Source organism: Trachypithecus francoisi, unplaced genomic scaffold, assembly GCF_009764315.1.
Source record: "Trachypithecus francoisi isolate TF-2019V2 unplaced genomic scaffold, Tfra_2.0 Lachesis_group6, whole genome shotgun sequence".
Taxonomy (NCBI): Eukaryota; Metazoa; Chordata; class Mammalia; order Primates; family Cercopithecidae; genus Trachypithecus; species Trachypithecus francoisi.
The window spans coordinates 79863520-79888936 of NW_022681471.1; the positions used below are offsets into that span (position 1 = coordinate 79863520).

Consider the following 25417-nt stretch of genomic DNA (forward strand, 5'->3'; position numbering starts at 1 on the left):
ATTCACCTGAATATGATTTACCCTTGTTTTATTTTTACCTTATTGGCCACTGCTTCTCAGTCTCTATAGATAAATCTCTCCTTCTCTATGGAACTTTTATCTAATTGTTAAGAACCTCAGAATTTGTCCAGGGCCCTTTTAAAAATCTGTGTTCTCTCCTAGATGATTACAACCTGTCTTGGGACTTTAAATATCATAAGTATGAAGAAGACTCCAAAATTTATATGTCCAACCAGATATTCTCTCCTGAGCTCCAGGCTTTCATATCTAGTTGTCTTCCTGGCATCCCCTCTAATAATATATCTATTGGGCAGCTCACTCTCAATATATCCAAATGGAAGTCTTGATTTTTTCCCTCTTCAAACCTGAGCTTATGCCAGTCTCCCCACCTTAGCCAAAGTGCCACCATCTACCCAGTATTGCAAACCAAAAACCTAAAGTTATCTGGAATTTATTCATTTTTTCCCCTCATACTCCACATCCAATCCATCATCAAGCTCTGTTATTTCTATCTTTAAAATATATCTCAAATCTTTTTACCTCTGTCCATCATCTGTACTGTTCTTTTACTGTTCTTCCAGTCCAAGTCACCACCATCTTTCCTCTGTCTTACTACAACAGTTTTTACCTTTTGTCCCCTTTCAATCTATTTACCACATAGCAGGCTGAGTTGTCTTTTAAAAAGGTAAATCGGATCAGTTAATTCTCCTGCTTAAAAATCCCTCAATTCCCACCCCTCTCTCCCTGTAGTTCATAGAACAAATCCAGATTGTCTTACTATGGCCTTCAAGGCTTTATGTGACCTGGCTTCTGTCAAATTTGTCTCCTATCACTCTCCTCTTTCTCTCTAGGTTTCAGCCTCATTGCGCTTCTAGTTCCTGTGACACTACATGCCAGTTCAATCCTTTGGACTTCTGTACTTTCTGTTTTCTGTGCCTGGAATACTTTCCCCCTACCTCTTACATGGCTGGCTCTCTTTAAGCCTTTAGGCCTTAATTTAAATACCTTCTCCTTGGAGAAGCCGTCCTTATCTAAACTCCCATTCCTCCCCCAGAGTTACTCTATCCCTTCACTTTCTTTCTTTTATAGCACTTATCACCATCTGTATTAGCACATTTACTTACCAGATTTATTTGTTCATTGAATAGAAATGAGGGCATGAAATCTGTCCATCTTGTTCACTGCTATGGCATCAGTGCTTAACATGCTATACCTGGCACATTGTAGGCACACATATTTATTGATTTTATGAATAAATAAAAATAGATAGTAATGTATGTACCAAATATTGCTTTGTAAAGATAAGAGTTTATAATATACACATTAGTCTTAGGCCTTCAATATTTAGAATTATAGTAGTTGTGTCCTTTCGGTATTTATCGTTTTTCACTACTGCACTCCACTCACTGGAGAATCAAGGGTTTGAATTTTTATCCCAGCTCAGCCACTAACTGTGATTTTGGGAGTTCCTTCCATTCCCTGGGGCTATATCTTCTCATCAGTAAAATGAGACTGTTGGAGGAAATAATCCTTACCATTATTAAGGCCAACTCTGATATCTATGGATCAGTGATTTTTTTAAAACTCTTAGGTACACAATTAGTATGTTCATTGTATGACTGGAGAACCTGAGTAACAGATAAGCTGGGACATGACTTTCTCTTCATTTTGCTCATGGCTCTCTACCAAAGTGGAGAGCTGGTGCCTGGCTAGGTACCAGATAGGCTTCTGGGAGATCACAGGACTTTAAGATAGTGAACACAGAGATTGTGGAAACCCTTTTCCAGATTTATATCGTCCTGTCCTGAATTCTTACTGGCTTCCAGGCCCTGTGCTAAGTAGTTTCCTTAGACAAATTTATCACATCTTTGTAACAACCTTGTCAGCCCTATTCACAGATAAAAAAAACTGTCAGGGCACAGAACATTGAATAATCTGCCCAAGTAAGTGGCAAAGCCAATAACTGAATACAATCCAAGTTGTTCTGACCTCAGAGATTATGTCCTACCAACTATATTATATCTCCTCTAACTACTCATATGGTTCCAGGAAAATAGGTGCTCAAGAAATAATGACCAGATTCAACAGCATCTGTTTACACTTCTGGGATCAACACCTGTTTTTTTTTTTTTTTTTTTTTTTTTTTGCAGGAGTCTCTAGCACTTGTTTTTTGCAGGAGTCCCTAGGCTCTATATTAACACTAGTCTGTTTGCATCCAGATCCATTCTCCTTCTTCTCCTGAAAATTACATTCTTAGATTTCCTTGCTTTCTCACTTATTTTCTCCAGTCGGAGACATGTAAGGAGATTGGTGGCTAGGAGGAAGGGAGAACCCAGAGTATTTCTCCCACCTCCTGTATCAGAGAAGTGTTTTCTGGTGGTAGCTGTTTTCCTCCATGGCTCCAGCTCCTCTTGAACAACTCCTCCATTCATGGTACCTGCTTCCAATAGGCTTTCCAACTCATGATTTTAGCTTCTGCATGACGTCATCTGTTATCCATCCATCCCTACCAGTGGTAGCAGCTTTCTATGTTTGTTAAATGCTAGGTTGCTGCACCATCCTCTGTTTGACTTCTTAGCTCTGCAAGTGTAATGCATTAAATGCTCACAGTTTAAAAGACCTAGGGTGGTTTTTGTTTTCCTGATTGGACCATGACTGATACAGATACTTTCTACAATTCCAGGGCTACTCACATCACATAAATTGGTTTATATACTTCAGAGCACATATTACAATCTCTAAATATTTTGCTTGTTTATGTATTTATTGTCTCTCTCTTCTCTAAGTAGATTGTAAGGTCCATGAGGAACTTTGTCTTATATCCTGAGCATCTGTCTGAATGCCTGGCACATAGGGGCTAAATGATAATGTCGAATAATGCATCCATCAAAAATTCCAAGTTTTTATTGGGTATTTACTATGTGCCAGTCATCGTTGTAGAAGATACAGAAATGAGTAATTCATTGCCACTGCTTCAAAAAACCATAATGCCATTTACGTGAAAGGGGATAGTAAAATGTTCATATGACCATTGTGTTAGTTCGCTAGGGCTGTGCCATAACAAAATACCACAGACTGGGTGGCTTAAACAACAGAAATTGATTTTCTTATAGTCCTGGAGGCCAGAAGTCTGAGAACAAGGTATCAGTGGGGTTGGGTCTTCTGAGGCCTCTCTCCTTGGCTTGATTTGTAGATGACTGTCTTCTACGAGTCCTCAGATTCTGAGGTACTGGGAAGGACTTCAACACATAAATTTTGGGGGAAAACAGTTCAGCCGTAACAACCAGGAAATAAAAAGATCATTTTTAATTGAAAGAGCAAAATCATAGTGCTATAGGAATCAAATGAAAGATGACAAAATCAGGGCCTGGACATATTCCTGGAAAGCTTTCTAAAGGTGGTGTGCCTGGTGCCAGATCTTAAACAGTCATGACAATTTGAATGGGCTGGTTGGCAGGGGAGGTGCATCCAAGATACTCAGCATGAGAGAAGGCCCAGAGATGGGAAAGTGAGAGAAAATTGTGGAATCAGTGATGCTTGGGTTACGAGACTTGGGAGGGAAGTTGAAAGGTCATCCAGGGCAACCTCCCATTTAATTCAGGAATCCCTTGCCAGAGGGTCATTCAGCTTCTGCTTGTATACCTCCCATGATGGGGTGCTCATTAAGGTACTGCTTCTATCTTTAGCCAGCTCTGCCTGGACAAAACAACAGGTTAGATGAAGTGCAGAAGTTGTGCTAAAAAGAAGAGGACAAATGAAGTTGTATGTGTAACAGGCCAGTGATGTCTTCATGCCAATTACCTCCAGGAACTTCTTTCTAATATCATATTTTGGGTGCAACCTCTGTTTTCGCAATTCTGTCTTTGCCTGACCTGCTCTTCTAGTCAGGAGCCTTAGATTCTTGTCTTGTTAGGCTGTGCTACTTTGAGCAGATGTCTTTCAGTCTCTGGGCTTCAGTGTTCAAGTCTGTAACAGTGGCCAATTAAGAATCCCTGTTGCATTCATCTCAGAGTTACTGTGAGGATTATAAGGGATAATAACAGATGTCAGTGTGACTGACAAAGTCAATTTTTAGCCTAAGCAAAGGTACCAGCCTGTGTTGTGTTCCCCAGAGTTGGGGGAGTCATAAAGAGGCGGGCGGTTTCTCCATTTGTCTGTTTTGCTGATGTACATTCAACTCATTCTCAGCAAAATAAGCAGATGGAAAATTTGTCCATCAACAAGCTACCTTTCATGTTCCTAAAGGTATGAAGGAGAAGCCTGGAGTGGTGTGTGTGTGAGAGAGAGAGGGAGAGATAGTCGAAAGACGCTTGGAAAGCTGCAGAGGGTAAAGTCGAGGGTGTATCTTTTTATTATTATTATTTTTTTTAATGTGACCTTATGCTTCATCCCTCTTCCAAACCTCCATTTATTTATCTGTAAAATGGAGATACTAATGCCTGCCTCTACAGGGTTGTTCTGAGAAGTGAAAGTAATGCAGATGAAAGCTCTAAGAGAGTACACAAAGAGAGAAGACCCTAGGGGAGTATGCAGAGGGAGGGCGGGGGAGGGAGGCGTGAGAGTGCTGGCATGGCTCCATTGGGGCAGGATCTTATTATTCTGGAGATTGGCCCAACACCTCTGGTAACTTTGGAAAGGACTTTCCGCTGACTCGACACAATTGGGAAGCCCCACAATAAACAGCATCTAACTCCAGTGCAGCGGGAGGCAGGCAGAGGTAGCAGCTGCCTTCTTCTGGGCGGGCGGAGGCTATTCGCCCCCATCCTCTCTCTGCATCCCACCCCCACAGTTCTCAAGCCTTGGTGGGGGACAAAGGCAGCCCATTGGGAACCCCCACACTCGCACCTCTCCCTGCCAAGACCTCTAGGAGCAGCAGGGCGGAGAGACAGAGCCTGCCGGTTGGCATGGAACAACCTGACTGAAGGCGAGGTCCGAAGCGGAGGGGATTGGGCTGTAGGGTTGTGGAGGAGGGGAGGCGGAGGGGGCGCTGGGGCTCTCGCTTGCTTCAGCCCAGCCCTCCTAGTCAGCCCGCGACAACTCGCGCCAGCTCCGGGGCCTCAGAGAAGCCGGACTTCGCAAGCACCATGCAGTGGATAAGGGGAGGATCGGGAATGGTGAGTGCATGTAGCCTTGGCTTCCCTTGCTTGAGCCTCCCAGCCCCACCTCCAGTTCCCCAAACGAGCCACAACGCAGTGAGCACCCTGGCCTCTGCCCACCGCCCTAGCCGCCGTCCTTGAGACACTAGTGAGCTTGCTGTGGCCATTTTAGGAGTCCCTGCTCGCCCGCCTGCCCAGGAAACCCCCCTCCCATCCCCCTCCACTTTTCTACCTCCATCTGAGATTAAGGGGGAATAGGGGTGGGGGCCAGATGATGTTCCCAGGAACATCCCAGGGGTCACTTGGGAGGCCAGAGAGGGAAGGGGGATGGCAGAGGGCTTCTCTGGAAGCAGTGAAGCTCGCAGGAGGCTGACAAGCTGGCACGGGGTTGTGGGGGGGGGAGGGGACAGTCACAAAGCCTGGAATTGTAGAGGGGGCCTTATGGGAGAGCTGCATGACTCCCCCCCGCCCTCCCCCCCCCCGCCCCCGTTCTCAGCTAGATTTCCTGCAACTCCTTCCCCTGGTCAGCCCCAGGGCATGAGGGCCAGAGAGACACTCTCTCTCTCAGGAAGCTGCCTGAGGGGGCCCTGAAGCCCTTCCTTGTCTGGGCTGGGGTCACCCTGTCCACACTTGGGGCTTTGTCAAGGAGAGACAGCTGCAGAAACCCACATTCTGGAAATGGGTTTGGGCCACAGTCAGTTAACAGAGCTCTTCTCTCCCTCTCAAGGAGTGTGTGCTTGTGTGTTTGTTTAGTATAATCCTCCAACAGTTCATTTTATGCCATGGTGTTCCCTTCTCCACCTGGAGACCTTGGAATGACTTCCTTTTGCAGAGAGGAAGTGGTGGCTGCATTTTGATGCCTCTCTGACTTAGCCAGGAGCAGCTTAAGCCTGGTTAGGGCCTCTGGGGAGTGGGAGGCCACCATGACTTTGTCCTCAGCTGGGAGGCATAAGCAAAAGGGCCTTAGAGGGCAGTTAGGTTGGGTCAGCAGGCACTGATGGCAATACAGCCCACACTTCTACACTGCCACCAATAACACGCAGATGAAGGAAAGTAGCCTGAAGTGGTTGGGCAAAAACTGATATTTAACTCCTTTTTTGCTTTCATTGTGGAAGGGAAGAGGGAATCTGGTGTGAGCTAGGACTATATTCAGAGCAGCTGTCCTCTTCCCTTCCTCAGATTTTTGTTAGATCTCTGTTTCAGTGGCTCTTAAGGGCATCCAGTTCATATGCCTATGTACCAGGGTTTCAAGAGACCCTTCCTCTCAGACCTCCGTACTTCCCTGAGGTCCCATTAAAGCTACATCAAATGTTTGTAGAACCAGAAAAGATTAGAGCAGGTAAAGACCTTAGAGTCCTTGTTGTCCAACCAGGAAAGCTGGGATCCAGAGAGTGGGAGAGACTTGCTCAGGGTCACAAACTCCTTGGAGGCAAAGCTGAGTCTAGCACTTGAGTCTCCTCACTGTCAGTCCTTCCCCACTGCTCTACCAATCATCTGTCCGAATGGTGCTGAAAGAGACAGAAAGGAACAGGGTCATGATCTTGGGAAAGGACTTTCTTCAGGATGATCTAGTGCCATTAAATTTACCTGAAAGCCGGGCACGGTGGCCCACGCCTGTAATCCCAGCACTTTGGGCGGGCGAGGCAGGTGGATCACCTGAGGTCGAGAGCTCAAGATGAGCCTGACTAACATGGAGAAACCTTGTCTCTACTAAAAAGAGAAAATTAGCTAGGTGTAGTGGCGCATGCCTGAGGCTGAGGCGGGAGAACCACTTGAACCCCGGAGATGGAGGTTGCAGTGAGCCGAGATTGTGCCATTGCACTCCAGCCTGAGCAACAAGAGCGAAACTCCATCTCAAAAAAAAAAAAAAAAAAATTACCTGAAAAAAAACCCATGCCAGTCCTGGCATTTCTGGCAACTGGGAACTGGGTCAGGGTGAGACTTCCTTCCTCTTCCAAATATATTGAAGTATAGGGACCCAGAGCCACTCATTAACAGCAGGTTAAATTAATGGAGAAATCTGAAGTTTTGCCAACTGTGTATGAGAGAGAAAAGGGTCACAGACATCTTGTGGAGACTATGTAATTAAGGATTGGTTGATGGGGAAAAATCTCATAATATTCTTAGAGGACTGAGGCAGTGAATATTATATGATGAAGCATTTATTTAGCTGTTTACCAGAATGCAAGAGATGGGAGTAGTAAACTCTATTCTTGCCTGAGAGGCAGGGAACCTCTAAGTTTTGGCCTTGCCACTAATAGAAATCCTTTGGGCCTCAGATTTCTTACCTATTAAATGCGGATGTTAATAATCACCAAAATTCCTTCCAGGTCTTAGATTCTCAGATTCCTAGAAGTATGTATTGGATAAAATTTAACTAGTGGCTCATTACAAACAAATAGGGATTGTGTATCTAGCCACCATTTTATAACGTGGCTAGTTGAAAGATCTTTGCTCCTTGTTCTTTAATTTGCAAGGTGCCCGAAGTACAACTGAGCTTTTTATAACAGTGAGATTTCTTTTTAGAACATTTGACTGTAATAACTTATTTCAAGTGTTACATGTAAATCATGGCCCTTGAACATAAAACATTGTTCAAGATTTTACAGAATAAAATCTGTCTCATAGATAGAGGATGTTAAGCTGTGAGTTCACACTGGATGGTAAATTGTTATTTATTCATGGCTTCTTCCTCCAATGCCAGTTTGTCCTGGATTAGCCAGTATGCCTAAAGTGGAAAGAACATTGTTCTCAGAGTAACATATCTGAGGTTTAGGACCTGGCTTTTACATTTCTCAGTCCTGAAGCTATTACCAATTGTCAAACCTACGTTATTCTCAGTATTCTCTTACATAAAATGGGGATAAAGTGCCTTTTTATAGGTACTATTGGGTCATTAATTTATTCAACACAAATGTAGAGGATCTACTATGAATTGACACTGATCTAAGTTCAGGGGAGATCACAATGAAAAAAAAAATTCCTCACTTTCATGGAGCTTACATTCTAGTGTTTGGGAGGTTCATTAAACCGTAATGGAAATGAATATGCACTATGTCAGGAGATGGTAATCACTAGGAATAAAAATAAAACTTGTTAAGAGAATAGAGAGACATGGGAAGTTGGATGGTATATTAGATCCATCAAAACCTCACTAGTTAAGGAACATTTGAGCAAAGACGTGAAGGAAGTGCAGGAACAAACTCTGTGTATATGTTTAGGAGAAGAGGATTTTAGGCATAAGGAACATCCAGAAAGAACACAACTGGTTTGTTTAAAGAACAGCAAAGAGACGAGTGTCCTTGGGATAAAGAATTACTATGTGAAAGAAGGATAGATGAAGTCAGAGAGAAAACAGCCACTTTTATAGGGCATTATTCTGACTGAAGTTGGGAGCCGTTGAAAGGTTTAGAAGAGATGAAGGACATGATCTGACTTAAATTTTAACAGGAGACTAAATTGTAGTGGTACAAGGATGAGAACTGTGAGGAGGCCCAGGTTAGAACTGATGGTTGCTTGGATCAGGATGATAATGGTAGAGATGAGATCTATACGAAATGACTGACATCATTGTTTATAGATGATAACGTGTCTTTCTCCTTTCTGATCACCTGCTTGGACCCTCAGATCGCTAAGAGTGGGGCCTGAAAGAACATAGAGTGAGTGTATACATGGAGGGGCATTTCATATCTAAGTCAATGTTCAAGTGATCTGTTTTTGGTCTTCTGACCATAGTAGGGCTAACTGAGACTTGGTTCTATGTGGATTACCAATAAATTAATACCTTGCTTTCTGGGATTCTAGAGAAGAAGTTTAAGTGTATTATTAGCACTTCGAGGTTGTGGTATACCTACTGTTTATCTGTAATATCTGGAATGGATAATTTTTGATAGTCTTCTATATGAAAAAATTATTTTCAGTAATCATCAGTACTATTTATTATTTTCTTGATTTGTTCTTTAATTTTCAATTACCAAGGAAAACAATACATTTTAATGGTAAACATATTCAAATTCAAAATTTATCTCATGTATAAACTACAATGTGTACTCTCTAAACAGAAGTATTACACCTTTCAGTTTTCATTGTTCACTGTTTTAGATTTTAAGCACACATAAAACTACAATTGGTCGCACAGAATGACAGAATTGAAGTGACCCACATTCTGTTTTTTTGTCTTTATAATCACTATGTTATTATTGTTTACTTTCAACCTACTATGTAAATGCTGGAACATATAGTACCAGAGGGATTACAGACACAAAACTGACCTAAAGCTCTCTTGAATGTTTTTGAACCTTTACAAACTGAAATAAGCTGAACGAACACTTGTAGTTACAACTGTGTGCGTCAGGGACTAATGATGTAACTGGGAGTTCTCTGAGTCAACTTCCATGTAGAATAAAGTGTCGATTAAAGGATAAATAAAAAGGTGCTAATTTCAAGCTTCATATATATTATTAAAAGTCAATAGTAACCACAACAATTGTTTAAAACTTTGACCAACCAAATTTTTTTTGTTTTGTTGTTGTTGTTGTTGTTGTTGTTTGTTTCTTGTTTTAAGGAAGGAATGTTTTATTTCTAATGTTGTTTAAAATTGCTGGTGCATGGTGATAGAAAACACTTTGACTTTTAGTCTTAAAAAAAATTTTCTGTAGCTAGTGTACTCTTATTCTGTAGCTAGTGTACTCTGCACCCTGGGTTGTCTGCTCCCATTGCCACATCTTTGGTGTGCCACCACTCTGGGTAAGAATATGGAATTGTGGACCAATTCCATGCCAAATGCCATATGAACTGTGTAAGAGTCATATATGACTCTGTGGCAATCTCTCCAGATGGAAGGACCAACTGCAAGGTTTAACAGCTGATTTTACTTTATTCAGCTATGAATAACAGAAGAATATCTATACTGACTTAAAACACACAGGTTTTATTTTTTCACATAAAAAAATCAGGAAACAGGCGTACCTACCTGGGCCACTATGGCAGCTTCAGGAAGTTTTTAGAGACTTTTCTCCTCTATCATCCATAGCACTTGGCTTCCATTATTTATAGTCCAAGATGAGTGCTAAAGCTCAAGAAAATCTATTAACATCCATAATTTCAGAAGGCAAAAAGGAAGGAAAAGTTCTTGACCCCTCCTTTTTAAGAATTCTTCCTAGAAGTCCTATTTAATACTTCTACTTATGTCTCATTGAAGAACTGTGTCACATGGCTGCTGCTAGCTGCAAGGGAAGCTAGGAAATGCAGTTATATAAACTAGGTGGCAAGTGTACACCTAAAATTTGGGAGTGGGGTTTCTAATACAGAGGAAGAAGGGAAGAATGATGTTTTTGGGAGATAACCGGCAGTCATTGTCATGATTAGTTGAACTGTATGCCTGTGATTGTAGAAACACAGAATCTAAGGGCTTGTACTCAGCTTTGGACTGTGGGCCAAAGCCTGATAGCTGTTGCTAATAGTAAAAATGCTGACATCAATCTTGTGAAGGATCAATAAAGACTTGACATATCCTAGTCCTCCTATGCTTCCTACTAGTGACAGTCTTTTTGTGAAACTAGATGGATGGTTATATGGTTTTGCTGTGTCCCCACCCCAATCTCATCTTGAATTATAGTTCCCATAATCCCCATGTGTCATGGGAAGGACCTGGTGGAAGGTAATCAAATCATGGGGTCAGTTACCCTCATGTTGTTCTCATGATAGCAAGTGAGTTCTCAAAAGATCTGATGATTTTATAAAGGGCAGTTCCCCTGCACAGGCTCTCTTGTCTGCCACCATGTAAGATGTGCCCGTGCTCCTCCTTCGCCTTCCACCATGATCGTGAGGCCTCCCCACCCATGTGGAACTGTGAGTCCATTAAACCTATTTTTCTTTATAAATTACCCAGTATCCGGTATTTCTTCATAGCAATATGAAAATGATCTAATACAGTAAATTGGTACCAGTAGAGTGGGATACTGCTATTAAGATACCTCAAAATGTGGAAGCAACTTTGGAACTGGGTAATGGGCAGAGGTTGAAACAGCTTGCAGGGCTCAGAAGAAGACAGGAAGATGTGGGAAAGTTTGGAGCTTCCTAGAGAATGGTTTAGGCCTTAGGTTTAGGGCCTGGCTTTTACGTTTCTCAGTCCTGAAACTATTACCAATTGTCAAACCTACTTTGTTCTCAGTATTCTCTTACATTAAACGGGGATACAGTGCCTTTTTATAGGTACTCTCGGGTTATTAATTTATTCAACACAAATGTAGAGGATCTACTATGAATTGACACTGATCAACGACTGAAGGGTTTTGACCAAAAAGTCCAGGCTGAGGTGGTCTCAGATGGAGATGAGGAACTTATTGAGAACTGGAGCAAAGGTGATTCTTGCTATGCTTTAGCAAAGAGACTGGCAGCATTTTGCCCCTGCCATAGAGATCTGTGGAACTTTGAACTTGAGAGAGATGATTTAGGATATCTGGTGGAAGAAATTTCAAAGGAGCAAAGCATTCAAGAGAAGACTTGGGTGCCCTTAAAAGCATTCTGTTTTATTAATTCACAAAGATATGGTTTGGAATTAGAACTTATGTTTAAAAGGGAAGCAGAGCATAAAAGTTTGGAAAATTTGCAGCCTGGCAATGCAATAGAAAAGAAAAACCCATTTTCTGGGGGAGAAATTGAAGCTGGGTGCAGAAATTTGCATAAGTAACAAGGAGCCAAATGTTAATTGCCAAGACAATGAGGAAAATGTCTGCAGGGCATGTCAGAGGTCTTCACAGCAGCCCTTCCCATCAAATGCCTGGAGGTCTAGGAGGAAAAAATGGTTTCATGGGCCAGCCCAGGGCCTTGCTGCTTTGTAAGGTCTTGGGACTTGGTGCCCTGCATCTCAGCTGTGGCTAAATGGGGCCAATGTAGAGCTCAGACCATTGCTTCAGAGGGTACAAGCCCCAAGCCTTGGCAGGTTGTACATGATGTTGGGCCTGCGGGTACACATGAGTCAAGAATTGAGGTTTGGGAACCTCTGCCTAGATTTCAGAGGATGTATGGAAATGCCTGGATGTCCAGGAAGGAGTTCAGGGCAGGAGTGGAGCCCTCATGGAGAACCTCTGCTCAGGCAGTGTGGAAGGGAAATGTGGGGTTGGAGCTCCCACACAGAGTCCCCACTGGGGTACTGCCTAGTTGAGTTGTAAGAAAAGGGCCACTGTTCTCCAGACCCCAGAATGATAGATTTGACAGCTTGCACTGTGTGCCTGGAAAAGCCACAGACAATCAATGCCAGCCATGAAGGCAGCCTGGAGGGGGCTGTACCCTGCAAAGCTAGAGGGGTAGAGTTGCCCCAGCCTGTGGAAGTCCACCCACAGAGTGAACCTGATGTGAGACATGGAGTCAAAGGAGATTATTTTGGAGCTTTAAGAGTTGACTGCTTCACTGGATTCCATACTTGCATGGAACCTGTAACTCGTTCATTTTGGCCAATTTATCCCATTTGGAACAGGCGTATTTACCCAATGTCTTTGTATCTAGGCATCTTTATGTCTATAATTTCATTGTATCTAAGAAGTAACTAACTTGCTTTTTATTTTCCAGGCTCATAGGCAGAAGAGACTTGCCTTTTCTCAGATGAGACTTTGGACTTGGACTTTTGAGTTAATGCTGGAGTGAATTAAGACTTTGGGGGACTGTTGGAAGGGCATGGTTGTGTTCTGAAATGTGAGGACATGAGATTTCGGAGGGGCCAGTGGTGGAATGTTATGGTTTGGCTGTGTCCCCACCCAAATCTCATCTTTAATTGTAGTTCCCATAATCCCCATGTGTCATGGAAGGGACCTGGGGAGGTAATTGAATCATGGGGACAGTTACCCTCATGCTGTTCTTGTGATAGTGCCTGAGTTCTCACAAGATCTGATGGTTTTATAAGGGGCTTTTCATTCTCTTTGCTCTACACTTCTCCTTGCTGCCTCCGTGTGAAGAAGGATGTGTTTGCTTCCCCTTCTGCCATGATCATAAGTTTCCTGAGGCCTCCCCAGCCAATGCTAAACTGTGAGTCAATTACACCTCTTTCATTTATAAATTGCCCAGTCTCAGGTATGTCTTTATTAGCAGTATGAGAATGGGCTAATACATGACATGCTTCATGGAGACAGGGGATGCAAAATAGAGCAGTGTTTCTGGATGATTTAGGGGAAGGAGATGACTAGTACAGTAGTATAGTCTCAGCCCTGATGAGTTTCAGATGCTTGGATAGTCTTACATTGTAGATATCTAATAGGCAGTTGGTGATCAGATATTGAGCTCAGAAGGGATTGGGAGGCATTGATGACAGTTGAAGTTCTGAGGGTAGATGAACTACCTAGCATTTAAAAGTGCTGTACAGCCTGGGAAAGTGAGAGGTAGGAGCAGAACTTGAACCTCCTTTTTTAATTCTCCTAACCTAGAACAGACCCAGTCCACTCTGTTATCTATTTTCTAAAATTTACATGTCAGCACTATTGTTTCAGGCTTTACTCTCTGCGGTACTTGTGTTGCTTCTGGAGTGCCTGAGCTATAATGTCCAAGTTGGATGACTTTGGGGATAATCTAGCTCAACTCCTTAGATCAGGGGTCAACAAACTATATAGCCTGCTGACCAAATCTAGCCAACAAGCTAAGAATGATTTTTACATTTTTAAATTGCTAGGAAAATATCAAGTGAAGAATAGTGTTTGGTGGTACAAGTATATGAAATTATAATGAAATTCAAATTTCAGCATCCATAAATAAACTTTCATTGGAACACAGCCATGCCCATTCATTTGCTTATTGTGTGTGGCTGCCTTTGTTATACAAAAGCAGAGTTGAATAGTTGTGACAGAGACCATATGCCCCCAAAGCTTAAAAAATTCAGTATTTGGCCCTTTACAGAAAAGGTTTGCAGACTCCTGGCTCCGACTCCTAGGGTTACCATGCCAGTGCCTTGGGGAGGGGGAGAAAGGAGCAGGAAGGAGTGTGGATCTCTCACCTCTGGTCTACAGCACCTGGGCTTTTGCTTCATACATTGGATTGTTGCTTAAGATTTTGGAAAAAGGGGGTTTTTCTTATCCTGCATTCCCTCCATCCCCCACACAAAATGTTTGAATACTACTCATTTTATAGACTGTGAACACTGAAGTTCAGAAAAGGAGAGTGCTTTACCCAAGACCATGCAGCTGCTCCGTAACTAGAATAAGAACCCACAGATCTGAATTCTCCATTGAGTGTGCTTCTTCTGTGAGGTAAATTTAGTAGGGCCAAGGGAAGGGAAGCTCACCTGTTATGTATATGCCAGTTATATTAAATGTTATCCCAATCAATCCTCACATTAGCCCCTACAAAATTAGCCCCTTAATGTCTACATGTGTTTATGTGTTAGTTTATAAATCCATGCAACAGATATTCACTGAGCATCTACTATGTGTCAGGTACTCTTCTATCCACTGGGGATGCGGCAGGGACCAAAACAGAAAAATGTCTCTATCTTCCCAGAATTCATAGCCTAGTCCAGCTTGGAAACAGGAATAGACAGCTTAGGCATCTCTCTCAGGGTTAAATAAATGGCAACATAAGATTTCAAATCCAAATCTATTTGTTTGCAAAAGGCTTACTCTTTGCACAACCCACTTATCCACCCATGACCCATCTACTCCCCGTTCCTCTATGTGCCTCTCATTCACCCGCTGATCCACTCACCTATACACACATCCTCTCATTCACCCATCAATTCCTCTACCTACCCATCCATCCATCTATCCATCTGTTCATCTATCCAATTTATTTATTGATCATTTACAAATTGCTGGGTGCCGGGGATACTGTCCCAGTATTACTAGCTTTTACTCTTCTGCCTTGACTCTGGCCACTTATTGTTTGTGTGGTCCTGGGCATCCCACTTGACTCCTTAGTATCCTTATCTTTAAAGGTGGGAAGATAGTAGTGCATACCTATTTCATAGCATAGTTGTAAGGATGAAGTGAGTGAATACATGCAAAACACGTTGAACAATGCCTGATACAGAGTAAAAGTCATATAAATATTTGTTGTTATTATTTTTACATTTCCTTCAGAGTCAGAGCCCATTCCAGTTGGTTCAGAAACACAACTTTATTTGATTACTGACTAATCATGTTGCATTCCTTAGGGTCCTTTCAAGTTAATCTGGGAAAGAAATTTATGTCAATACTAAAGAAATCAATTATGTTTCCTCTCCCATATAATAGATTCATGACAAATATTATGTCTTTATCCTGAATAGTTAATACATGTGTAGAGTATAAAACTCAGAGTAGGGAAAGTAATGCGGTGAAAAATAAGTCTCCCTTCTTCCTTCATCCTGTTACCTGGTCCTTTTCCCCAGGAGCAGCCCCAGATATCAGGCTCTTAGGTGTTCATGCTGGGATATTCTGAGCTTTCATGAGCATATACCTAAGTACACAGAAACACACACACACTTTCTTCATACATATAGTAGCATATTCTTACGTTGTTATAGTTAGCTATTTTTTAATTAACAATATGTCTTGGAGATTATTATATATCAGTACAAGTAGAGAGCGTTCCTTTTGTATGGCTACATAGGATTCCATTGTGTCCTCTAGTGATGGTGAATTGGGTTGTCTCCAGTCATTAGACATCGTGAACAAGGCTGAAAATGGATGTTTAGCTAGAAGCTATGATTTCTGAGGCACTGGACTGGACTGAGGTGTGGGAGAGTCAAAGGAAGATGTGGCTTATGTCTTCAAGGAGCTTAGGATTGAGTGGGGGGAAATAAAGACAGGCTGGACTAAATGCTTTAGGAATGTATAAAGAAGATAATGTAAGGAAATAGGGGAGCAAGAATGTGGTGGGTGAGGGGTTCAGGGTATTGTGTAGGGCTTCCAAGAGACAGTGTTTAAATATATACTTTTTTTTTTATTTTTTATTTTTATTTTTTTCTTCTAATTTTTATTTCAGGTTCAAGGACTATGTGTACCAGTTTGTTATATGGGCAAATTGTGTGTCATGGGGTTTGATGTATAGATTATTTCTTCACTTAGGTAATAAGCATATTACTCGATAGGAAGTTTTTCAATCCTCACCCTCCTCACATCCTTCACCCTCAAGTAGGCCTCAGTGTCTATTTTTCCATTCTTTGTGTCCATGTGTACTTAGTGTTTATCTCACACTTGTAAGTAAGAACATGCAGTACTTGGTTTTCTGTTTCTGTGTTAATTCACTTAGGATAATGACCTCCAGCTCCATCCATGTTGCCACAAAGGACATGTTCTTGCCTTTTTATGGCTGTGTAGTATTCCGTGGTGTATATGTACCATATTTTCTTTATTCAATCTACTGTAATGGGCATCTAGGTTGATTTTATGTCTTTGCTATCGTGAATAGTGCTGTGATGAACATACATGTGCATATATCTTTATGGTAGAATGATTTATTTTCCTTTGGCTATATATCCAGTAATGGGATTGCTAGGTTAAATAGTATCTCTGTTTTAAGTTCTTTGAGAAATCCCCAAACTGCTTTCCACAGTGGCTTAACTAGTTTACACTCCCACCAACAGTGTATGAGTGTTGCTTTTTCTCTGCAACCTCATCAGCATTTGTTATTTTTTGACTTCTTAATAATAAGCATTCTGATTGGTGTGAGATGGTATCTCATTATGGTTTTGATTTGCATTTCTCTAGTGATTAATTATGTTGAATATTTTTTCATATGCTTGTTGGTCACATGTATGTCTTCTTTTGAGAAATGTCTGTTCATGTCCTTTGCTCATTTTTTAATGAGGTTGTATTTTTTTTGCTTGTTGATTTGTATGAGTTCCTTGTAGATTCTGGATATTAGAACTTTGTTAGATACATAGTTTGTAAACATTTTCTCCCATTCTGTAGGTTGTCTGTTTACTCTGTTTCTTTTGCTGTGCAGAAGCTCTTTAGTTTAATTAGGTTGCATATGTCAATTTTTGTTTTTGTTGCAATTGCTGTTGGTGTCTTTGTCATGAAATTTTTTCCAGGGCCTATGTCCAGAATAGTGTTTTCTATGTTATCTTCTAGGGTTTTTATATAAACTGCATTTTTACAGCCTTTCACATAGCACAGTTGCTTGGGATGGGGAGTAGGCATGGTAGGTGAAGCATGAGATGTTTCAAGCAGAGGGTACAACATAAGATAAAGAATCAAGGCATTAAAAGAATCATAAGTTCTGGAAATAGTACATTAGTGTTCTGGTGTGGCTGGAGCCTGTAATTCTGGAAATGTGTACTGGGGCTAGAACAAGAAGAGCTCAGAAGCTTTGCCTGGTAGAAAGGATAATGACATGATGAAACAAAGTAGTGGAGGATTCCTTTGGCGACACAGGACACCAGCAGAACGAATTGGAATAGGAGAGGGGTTGCATTTGACAACCAGAGGCAAATTACACAGATATTATGATAGGCAGTCTCAAATACTCTGACTGAAATGAATGTCTGTTGTAGAAATTTCTTGGGAAAAAAAGTATGATTAAAAGTCAGATGGACCTGGGTTTGAGTCCTGCCTCCACCAGCAGCTATCACTGTATGTCCTTGGCCAAATTGCTAAACCTCTCTGAACTTCAGGATCCTTATCAGTTAAATGAGGATAATATCCTGTATTAGTAAAGGTTCTTTAGAGAAATAAAACCAATAGGATGGATGGGTGAATGGATAAGTAGATAGATAGATAGATAGATAGATAGATAGATAGATATTATAATGGATTTGCTCATGATTATGGAGTCTGAGAAGTCCTAAGATCTGCATTCTGCAAGCTCAAGTCCCAGGAGAGCCAATGTGTAGGTGTAGCCCTAGTATGAAGGCCTGAGAACCAGAAGAACTGATAGTGTGAATGCCAGTCTGAAAGCCGTCAGGCTTGCGACACAAGAAAAATTGATGTTTCAGTCCAAGTCTTAAGGCTAGAAAAAACCAATGTCCCAGCTCAAGCAGTCAGGCAGGAGGAATTCCCTTTTACTAGGCCTTTTTGTTCTATTCATATCTTCAACTGATTGGATGGGAGCTCATCCACATTGTGGAGGGCAATCTTCTTTACTTTGTCTACTAATTCAAATGTTAATTGCATCTGGAAAAGTCTTCACAGACACACCCAGAGTTATGTTTGATCAAATATCTGGGCACCCTGTGGCTCAGCCCAGTTGATACATTAAAATTAGCTATCACATAGCCCTCGCTTGTCTTCCCAGTCTGCTGTGAGAATCAGATGATTGAGTAGGTATAGATGGGAAAGTGCTGTGTGAACTGTGCTACTCTGTATCAATGTGGGGAGTAATTATTATTTCTGACAGGACAGAGGAGACACACACTTGGGTGGGCAGAGTATGGTCTTTTCCACTTCCCTGAATTCATACCTTAGAAGATCATACCTTCTCCTTCTCTGAGTGCTAAGGAATCCAATAGGAATTTTATTCACAAGGAACAATTCCTCCTGCCCCAATCCAAGACTTCCTGGATTCTGTGCTGGAGAAAAGACTGAGAAAAACACCAAACAGTCCTATGACATAATGTGAGGAGCTTCTTCTTAAGATATCATTGCTTTGTAAAGTTTTCATGTGATGCTGATTTGTGTGTGTGTGTGTGTGTGTGTGTGTATGTGTGTTAGAATGTGGTTAGTTCTGTAAGTGATTAAGCTGCTAGATGATGGAAACTGGACAGTGGAGGAAACTGGACAGAGAAATGCATTTAGCTATCTCTAAAAGATCCTATCGCCATGAGGAGATATACTGTCAAAGGGTCAGCCTAGCACACAAGGGAAATGACATTTCAGCTGAGTCAGTTGCGTAGAGACTTGGGGAAAGATCCTGACACATTTGGATTACAATTTTAAAAAGGAAGAAACAGTGTGGCTTATGGGAAGTTGAGGGGAGGCAGCAGGAGTAGCACACGCAAAGACCTTCAGGTTGAAACAACTTGGTACATTTGAGAGGCAGAAAGAAGGCTAGTGTGACTGACACAGTGAGAGAAGGAGACAAGTGGCATGATAGGAGGGTAGAGAGTAAGGCAGAGACCAGCTGACCAGCTCACAAAGAACCTTGTAAGCCCAAGGAAAGTATGAACTGGCTCTACTCAAAGTCAGTGTGGTTCAGTGGTCAATAGCACAGACTCTGAAACCATACTCCCTGGGTTCAAATTCTGACTGTGTCACTTCTTAGCTATGTGACCTTGAGAATGTTACCCAATCTTTCTGTGCCTCAGTAATGCCCTCTGAAAAGTGAGGAAAATAATGACACTATTCATACTGTTATTGTGAGGATTAAGTGAGTTAACATGCTCACAGTATGCATGGCAGTACTGGGCACATGGCAAGCATTATTTATTTTAAACACAATAGGAAGTGTTCAAAGGAGTGGAATGATAGGGTCTGCTTTGTGATACAAGAAAAGGACTTTTGCATATGGCCCTGTAGAGAATGGATAGGAGATGGTGAAAGTAGAGATGGTAAGCCCAATTGAGTGGCTGCTGCAAAAATCCATTCAGCTATTCGAGTTGGATAGAGGAGGGAAGACCGACATCCATTTTTGAAATAAAATTAATGGGACTTGCTAGTGAATTAATTCAGAGACATATAAGACAGAAAGGTAACAAAGAAGATGACCCCTAGCTTTCTGGCTCTGCCACAGACCAGCTGTGTAATTTTGAGCAAGTGACTTAACCTGTTTAAGCTTCAGTTTCCGTATTTATTAGTAAGGTTTCTTCGGAGAAACAGAACCAATAAGTTATGTACATACATAGAGAAAGAGAGATTTATTTTAAGGAATTGACTCACAGAGTTTTGGTGGTGCAAGTCCAAAATCTGCAGGGTAGGTAGGCAGGCTGGAGACCCAGGAAAGAGCTGCAGTCAGAGTCCAAAGGCAGTCTGCTGGCAGAATTCCTTCTTGCTCAGGGAAGGTCAGTCTTTAATTCCATTAAGATCTTCAGGTCAGACATGGTGACTCATGACTGTAATCCCAGCAGTTTGGGAGGCTGAGGCAGGTGGATCACTTGAGGTCAGGAATTAAAGACCAGCCTGGCCAATATGGTGAAACCCTGTATCTACTCAAAATACAAAAATTAGCCGGGCATGGTGGTTCATGCCTGTAATTCCAGCTACTCAGGAGGCTGAGGCATGAGAATCGCTTGAACCTGGGAGGCAGAGGTTGAAGTGGGTCGAGATCATGCCACTGCACTCCAGCCTGGATGACGGAATGAGACTCTGTCTCAAAAAAAAAAAAAAAAAAGTTCTTCAGCTGATTGGATGAAGCCCACCTACATTATGCAGAGTATTCTGGCTTACTCAAAGTCCACCAATTTAAATGTAAATCTCATCTATTAAAATACCTTGACAGAAATATCCAGAATAATCGACCAATTATCTGGGCACTGTGGCTCAGCCAAGTTGATACATAAAATTGATCATCATGCCTTGCCTATGAAACCGGAATAATGATAATATCCAGTCACTGGTACTATTGTTTTGAGCATGAAATATTAATTTAAATGAATAATATTCATTTAAAGTACTTGGTACAGTGTCTTTCATACAGCAAGGGCTCAATTAATGATAGCCTTTACTATTTCAATGTAATAATAATCCTTCACATTCATTTGGTATTTCATATTTTCAAAGTTCTTTCACAAGATATACAAATGGTCAACAAATATATGAAAAAATTCTCAATGTGACTAATCATCAGGGAAAGGCAAACTAAAACCGCAATGAGATACACCTTACTCAGCCAGAATAGCTATTATTAAAATGTCTACAAACAATAGATGTTGGCATTTATGTGGTGAAAAGGGAACACTTATATACTGCTGGTTGAAATGTACTGTATTAGTTTGTTTTCACGCTGTTGATAAAGACATACCTGAGACTGGGCAATTTGCAAAAGAAGGAGGTTTAATTGGACTTACAGTTTACAGTTTCACATGCCTAGGGAAGCCTCACAATTATGGCAGAAGGCAAGGAGGAGCAAGTTACATTGTATGTGGATAGCAGCAGGCAAAGAGAATGTACCACCAGGGGAAATGCCAGGCACTTATAAAACCATCATATCTTGTGAGAACTCACTCACTATTATGAGAGCAGTATGGAGGAAACCACGCCCATGATTTAATTATATCCACCTGGCCCCGCCCTCGACAAGTAGGGATTATTACAATTTAAGGTGAGATTTGGGTGGGGACACAGAGCTAAACCATATTATTCCACCCCTGGTTCCTCCCAAAGTTTATGTTTTTACTTTTTAAAACCAATTTTGCCTTTCCAACAGTCCCACAAAGCCTTAATTTATTTTAGCATTAACCCAAAAGTTTACATTTTAAAATTTGAGGCAAGGCAAGTCCCTTCCACCTATGAGCCTGCAAAATTAAAAGCAAGCTAGTTACTTTCTAGATACAGTGGGGGTACGGGTATTGAGTAAACACAGTCATTTTAAATGGGAGAAATTGGCCAGAACAAAGGGGCTACAGGCCCCATGCAAGTTTCAAATCCAGTGGAGCAATTAAATTTTAAATTTTTAAAATGATTTCCTTTAACTTTATATTTTACATTCACGTTACACTGATGTAAGAGGTGAGTTTTTATGGTTTTGGGCAGCTCCACCCCTGTGGCTTTGCAGGGAACAGCCTCCCTCCTGGCTGCCTTTGCGGATTGGCATTGAGTGTCTGCAGCTTTTTTAGGCCCAAGATGCAGGCTGTTACTGGATTTACCATTTTGGGGTTTGGAGGACAGTGGCCCTCTTCTCACAGCTCCACTAGGTGGTGTCCCAGTAGCGGCTCTGTGTGGGGGCTCGACCCCACATTTTCCTTTCACACTGCCCTAGCAGAGGTTTTTTATGCACCCCCCCTCCCACAGCAAACTTTTGCCTGGGCATCCAGGCATTTTTATACATTTTTTTGAAATTTAGGTAGAGGTTTCTAAACCTTAATTTTTGACTTTTGTGCATCCGTAGGCTTAACACCACATGGGAGTTGCCAAGGCTTGGGCCTTGCATCCTCTGAAGCAACAGGCTGAGCTGTACCTTGGCCCCTTTTATTTATGGCTGGAGTAGCTGGGACACAGGGCACCAAGTCCCTAGATTGAATACAGCAGAGGGTCCCTGGGCCCAACCCAAGAAACAATTTTTTCCTCCTAAACCTCCATGCCTGTGATAGGAGGGCTTGCCATGCCCTGAAGACACTTTCCCCATTGTGTTGGGGATTAACATTTAACTTCTTGTAACTTATGCAAATTTCTGTAGCCTGCTTCAGTTTTTCCTTAGAAAATGGGATTTTTTTTTTTCATTGCATTGTTAGGTTGCAAGATTTTCAAACATTTATGCTTTGCTTTTCTTATAAAACTGAATGCCTTTAGCAGCACCCAAGTCACATCTTGAATGCTTTGCTGCTTAGACATTTTTTCACCTGATACCATAAATTACTTTTTTAAGTTTAGTTTCAAAAATTTCTAGAGCAGGGGCAAAATGCCGCCAGTCTCTTTGCTAAAACATAACAAGAGTTACCTTTGCTTCAGTTACCAACAAGTTCCTTATGTTTATCTGAGACCACCACAGTTGGACTTTATTGTTCATATTGCTATTAGCATTTTGGACAAAGCCATGTAACAAGTTTTTAGGAAGTTTTTAACTTTCCCACATTTTCTTGTCTTCTTCTGAGCTCTTCAAACTGTTTCAACCTCTGCCTCTTACCCAGTTCCAAAGTTTCTTTCACATTTTTTGGGAATTTTTTTAGTAGCACCCCACTGCCGGTACCAATTTACTATATTTGCTTGTTTTCACACTGCTGATAAATACATACCCGAGACTGGGCAATTTACAAAAGAAAGAGTTTTAATTGGACTTACAGTTTCACGTGGCTGGGGAGGTCTTACAAGTATGGTGGAAGGCAAGGAGGAGCAAGTTACATCTTAAGTGGATGGTGGCAGGCAAAGAAAAAATGTACCAGCAGGGGAAATGCCAAATGTTTATAAAACCATCAGATCTCATGAGAACTCACTCACTATTACAAGAACCATATGGGGGAGATAGCCCCCATGTTTAATTATCTCCACCTGGCCCCTCCCATAACACGTGGGAATTATTACATTTAAAGGTAAAATCTGCATGGTGACACAGAGTCAAACAATATTATATACATTAGTACAACCTCTATGGAAAACAGTATAGAGATTTCTCAAAGAACCAAAAGTAGATCTTCCATTTGATCCAGCTATCTCACTACTGGGTATCTGCCCAGAGGAAAAAAAGTCATTATATCAAAAACACACCTGCACACATATGTTTATCACAGCACAATTCACAATTGCAAAGATATGGAATTAACCCAAGTGCCCAACAATTAATGAGTGGATGAGGAAAATGTGGTATATAAACACCGTGAAATACTACTCAGCCATAAAAAAGGAGCAAATAATGTTTTTTGAAGTAACTTGGATGGAGCTAGAGGCTGTTATTACAAGTGAAGTAACTCAGGAATGGAAAATCAAATACTGTATGTTCTCACTTGTAAGTGGGGACTAAGCTATGGGTACACAAAGGCATACAAAGTGGTAGAATAGATATTGGAGACTCAGAAGGGGAAGGGTTGGAGGATGAGAGATAAAAAAACTACATATTGCGTACAATGTACAATACTTGGGTGACTGGTGCACCAAAATCTGACTTCACCGCTATACAATTCATCCACGTAACCAAAAACCACTTGTTCTCCAAAAGCTACTGAAATAAAGAAAAAGTGCCTTGAATGAAGACATACATGAATTCATGTAATCCTCACAACAACACTCTCCCTACTTTAAAGGTGGGGAAGCTAAGGCTGGAAGAGGTGGAATATCTTCTGCATACAACTATCTCCAAACGGAGCAAGAATGAAAACCAGGTGTATAACTCCATAGTAGTTATTTGGTCATTACTCTTCTCACTTCCCAGGAGTGAACAGTGCCCAGTCTCCTTCATTCTAGAGGTGAGGGGTACCAGGAATAAGCTTATAAATGCAGTATGTCTTAAGAAAGATAGCTTACCTTTACCAAGCCAGCATTTATTTTGTGCCAGGCACTGTTCTAAATGTTTTTGCATGTGTATCTAATATAATCTTCTCAACGATATTATGAGGTAGGCACAATTTTTTTTAACTAAAGAACTTTATTAACCTTTATCTCAAACTTTATTCCCAGCCTTCTTCATCTTAATTAGCTGCAAAGCGCGAATTGTTTATAAGCAAAAACTGAAAAGAGCTGCAGTGTCCAAGGGGCACTTCTTCAGAAGTTGACTCAGTTCAGTTTGCCTCATTCTTGGAAGCCTCATCAAAATTTTCTACAAGATCTCGAACTTCATCATCATCATCCTCTCCAGCAGCAAGTGGTGCTTTTCCATCCACATATTGTTTAGGCAGAGCTTCAGCCAGTCTCCTTAAAGTAGTCAAACTGCACCAAGCTGGTTTAAGATGCTGGGTAGCATTTCTGTCAGCTGCTTTGTCACAGCATGGCCTGTAATGGTGAAAGTGTTCACTGCTAGAGATGCCTAAACTTTAGGGTTGTTAAAGTGGATCACTGTTCCTTGGTTTGTAAACATAGTCACCTCTTCAATACCAGAGACATTGTTTACCTTGAACTTCTTTCAGGAGAACTGAAGTTTTTAATCATCTGCTGTGGCTGTTTTATGAACCACCTCCTTCTTTCTGTGAGCAGTTCCTTTCCTGCAGTTTGGTGGGTTTTCCTGGTTCGTGATTGTTTCTTTCATCTTGTCGGAGTGGATGAGGGGCCGCGTGGGGGACTAGGGATGGTGATCAGGGGTCTTGGATCTCAGTAGGCTCAGTAGGCTGGCTCTAGAGCCTATATTCTTAGCCATAAGGCTATACACTACTTCTAACTCTTAGGATCTTCCTAGCTTGATAAACTGAAGCACGGGGTGGGGGGAGGGCATGGGGAGAGAGAGAGAGAGAGAGAGAGGACTTATTAAGATCACATAATGGATTTAACATTTTTAAATTTAATGTATGAATAGCTAGTATATATGGTAAAAAACAAACTATAAAAATGTATACAGTCTATCTATCTACCCATCAGAGATCACAAACTTAATTGCTTTCTATGTATCCTTCCAGAGTTTCTTTATGCAGATATAAGCAAATCCAAATATATTTTATTTCCCCTCTTCTTTACCTAAAAGATCACACATCATAATACTAAATTTGACCCTTTAACAACGTGGAGATTAGGGGCACTGAATCCCACCCTCCATGCAGTTGAAACTCAACGTGTAACTTTTCACTCCCTAAAAACTTAACTACTAATAGCCTCCTCTGGACTGGAAGTCTTATCTATAACAAA

At 41.4% G+C, this 25417-nt stretch overlaps 1 protein-coding gene across 1 annotated transcript in view; it reads left to right on the forward strand.

The window, feature by feature from the left end:
* The first annotated feature begins 4689 nt into the window (after nucleotides 1-4689).
* Nucleotides 4690-25417, forward strand: part of ARHGEF9 (Cdc42 guanine nucleotide exchange factor 9) — a 163719-nt gene continuing 142991 nt past the window's right edge. The window contains exon 1 of the mRNA XM_033201138.1: nucleotides 4690-5114. The gene's annotated coding sequence lies outside the window, so the exon portion shown is untranslated. The remainder of the gene's footprint in view (nucleotides 5115-25417) is intronic.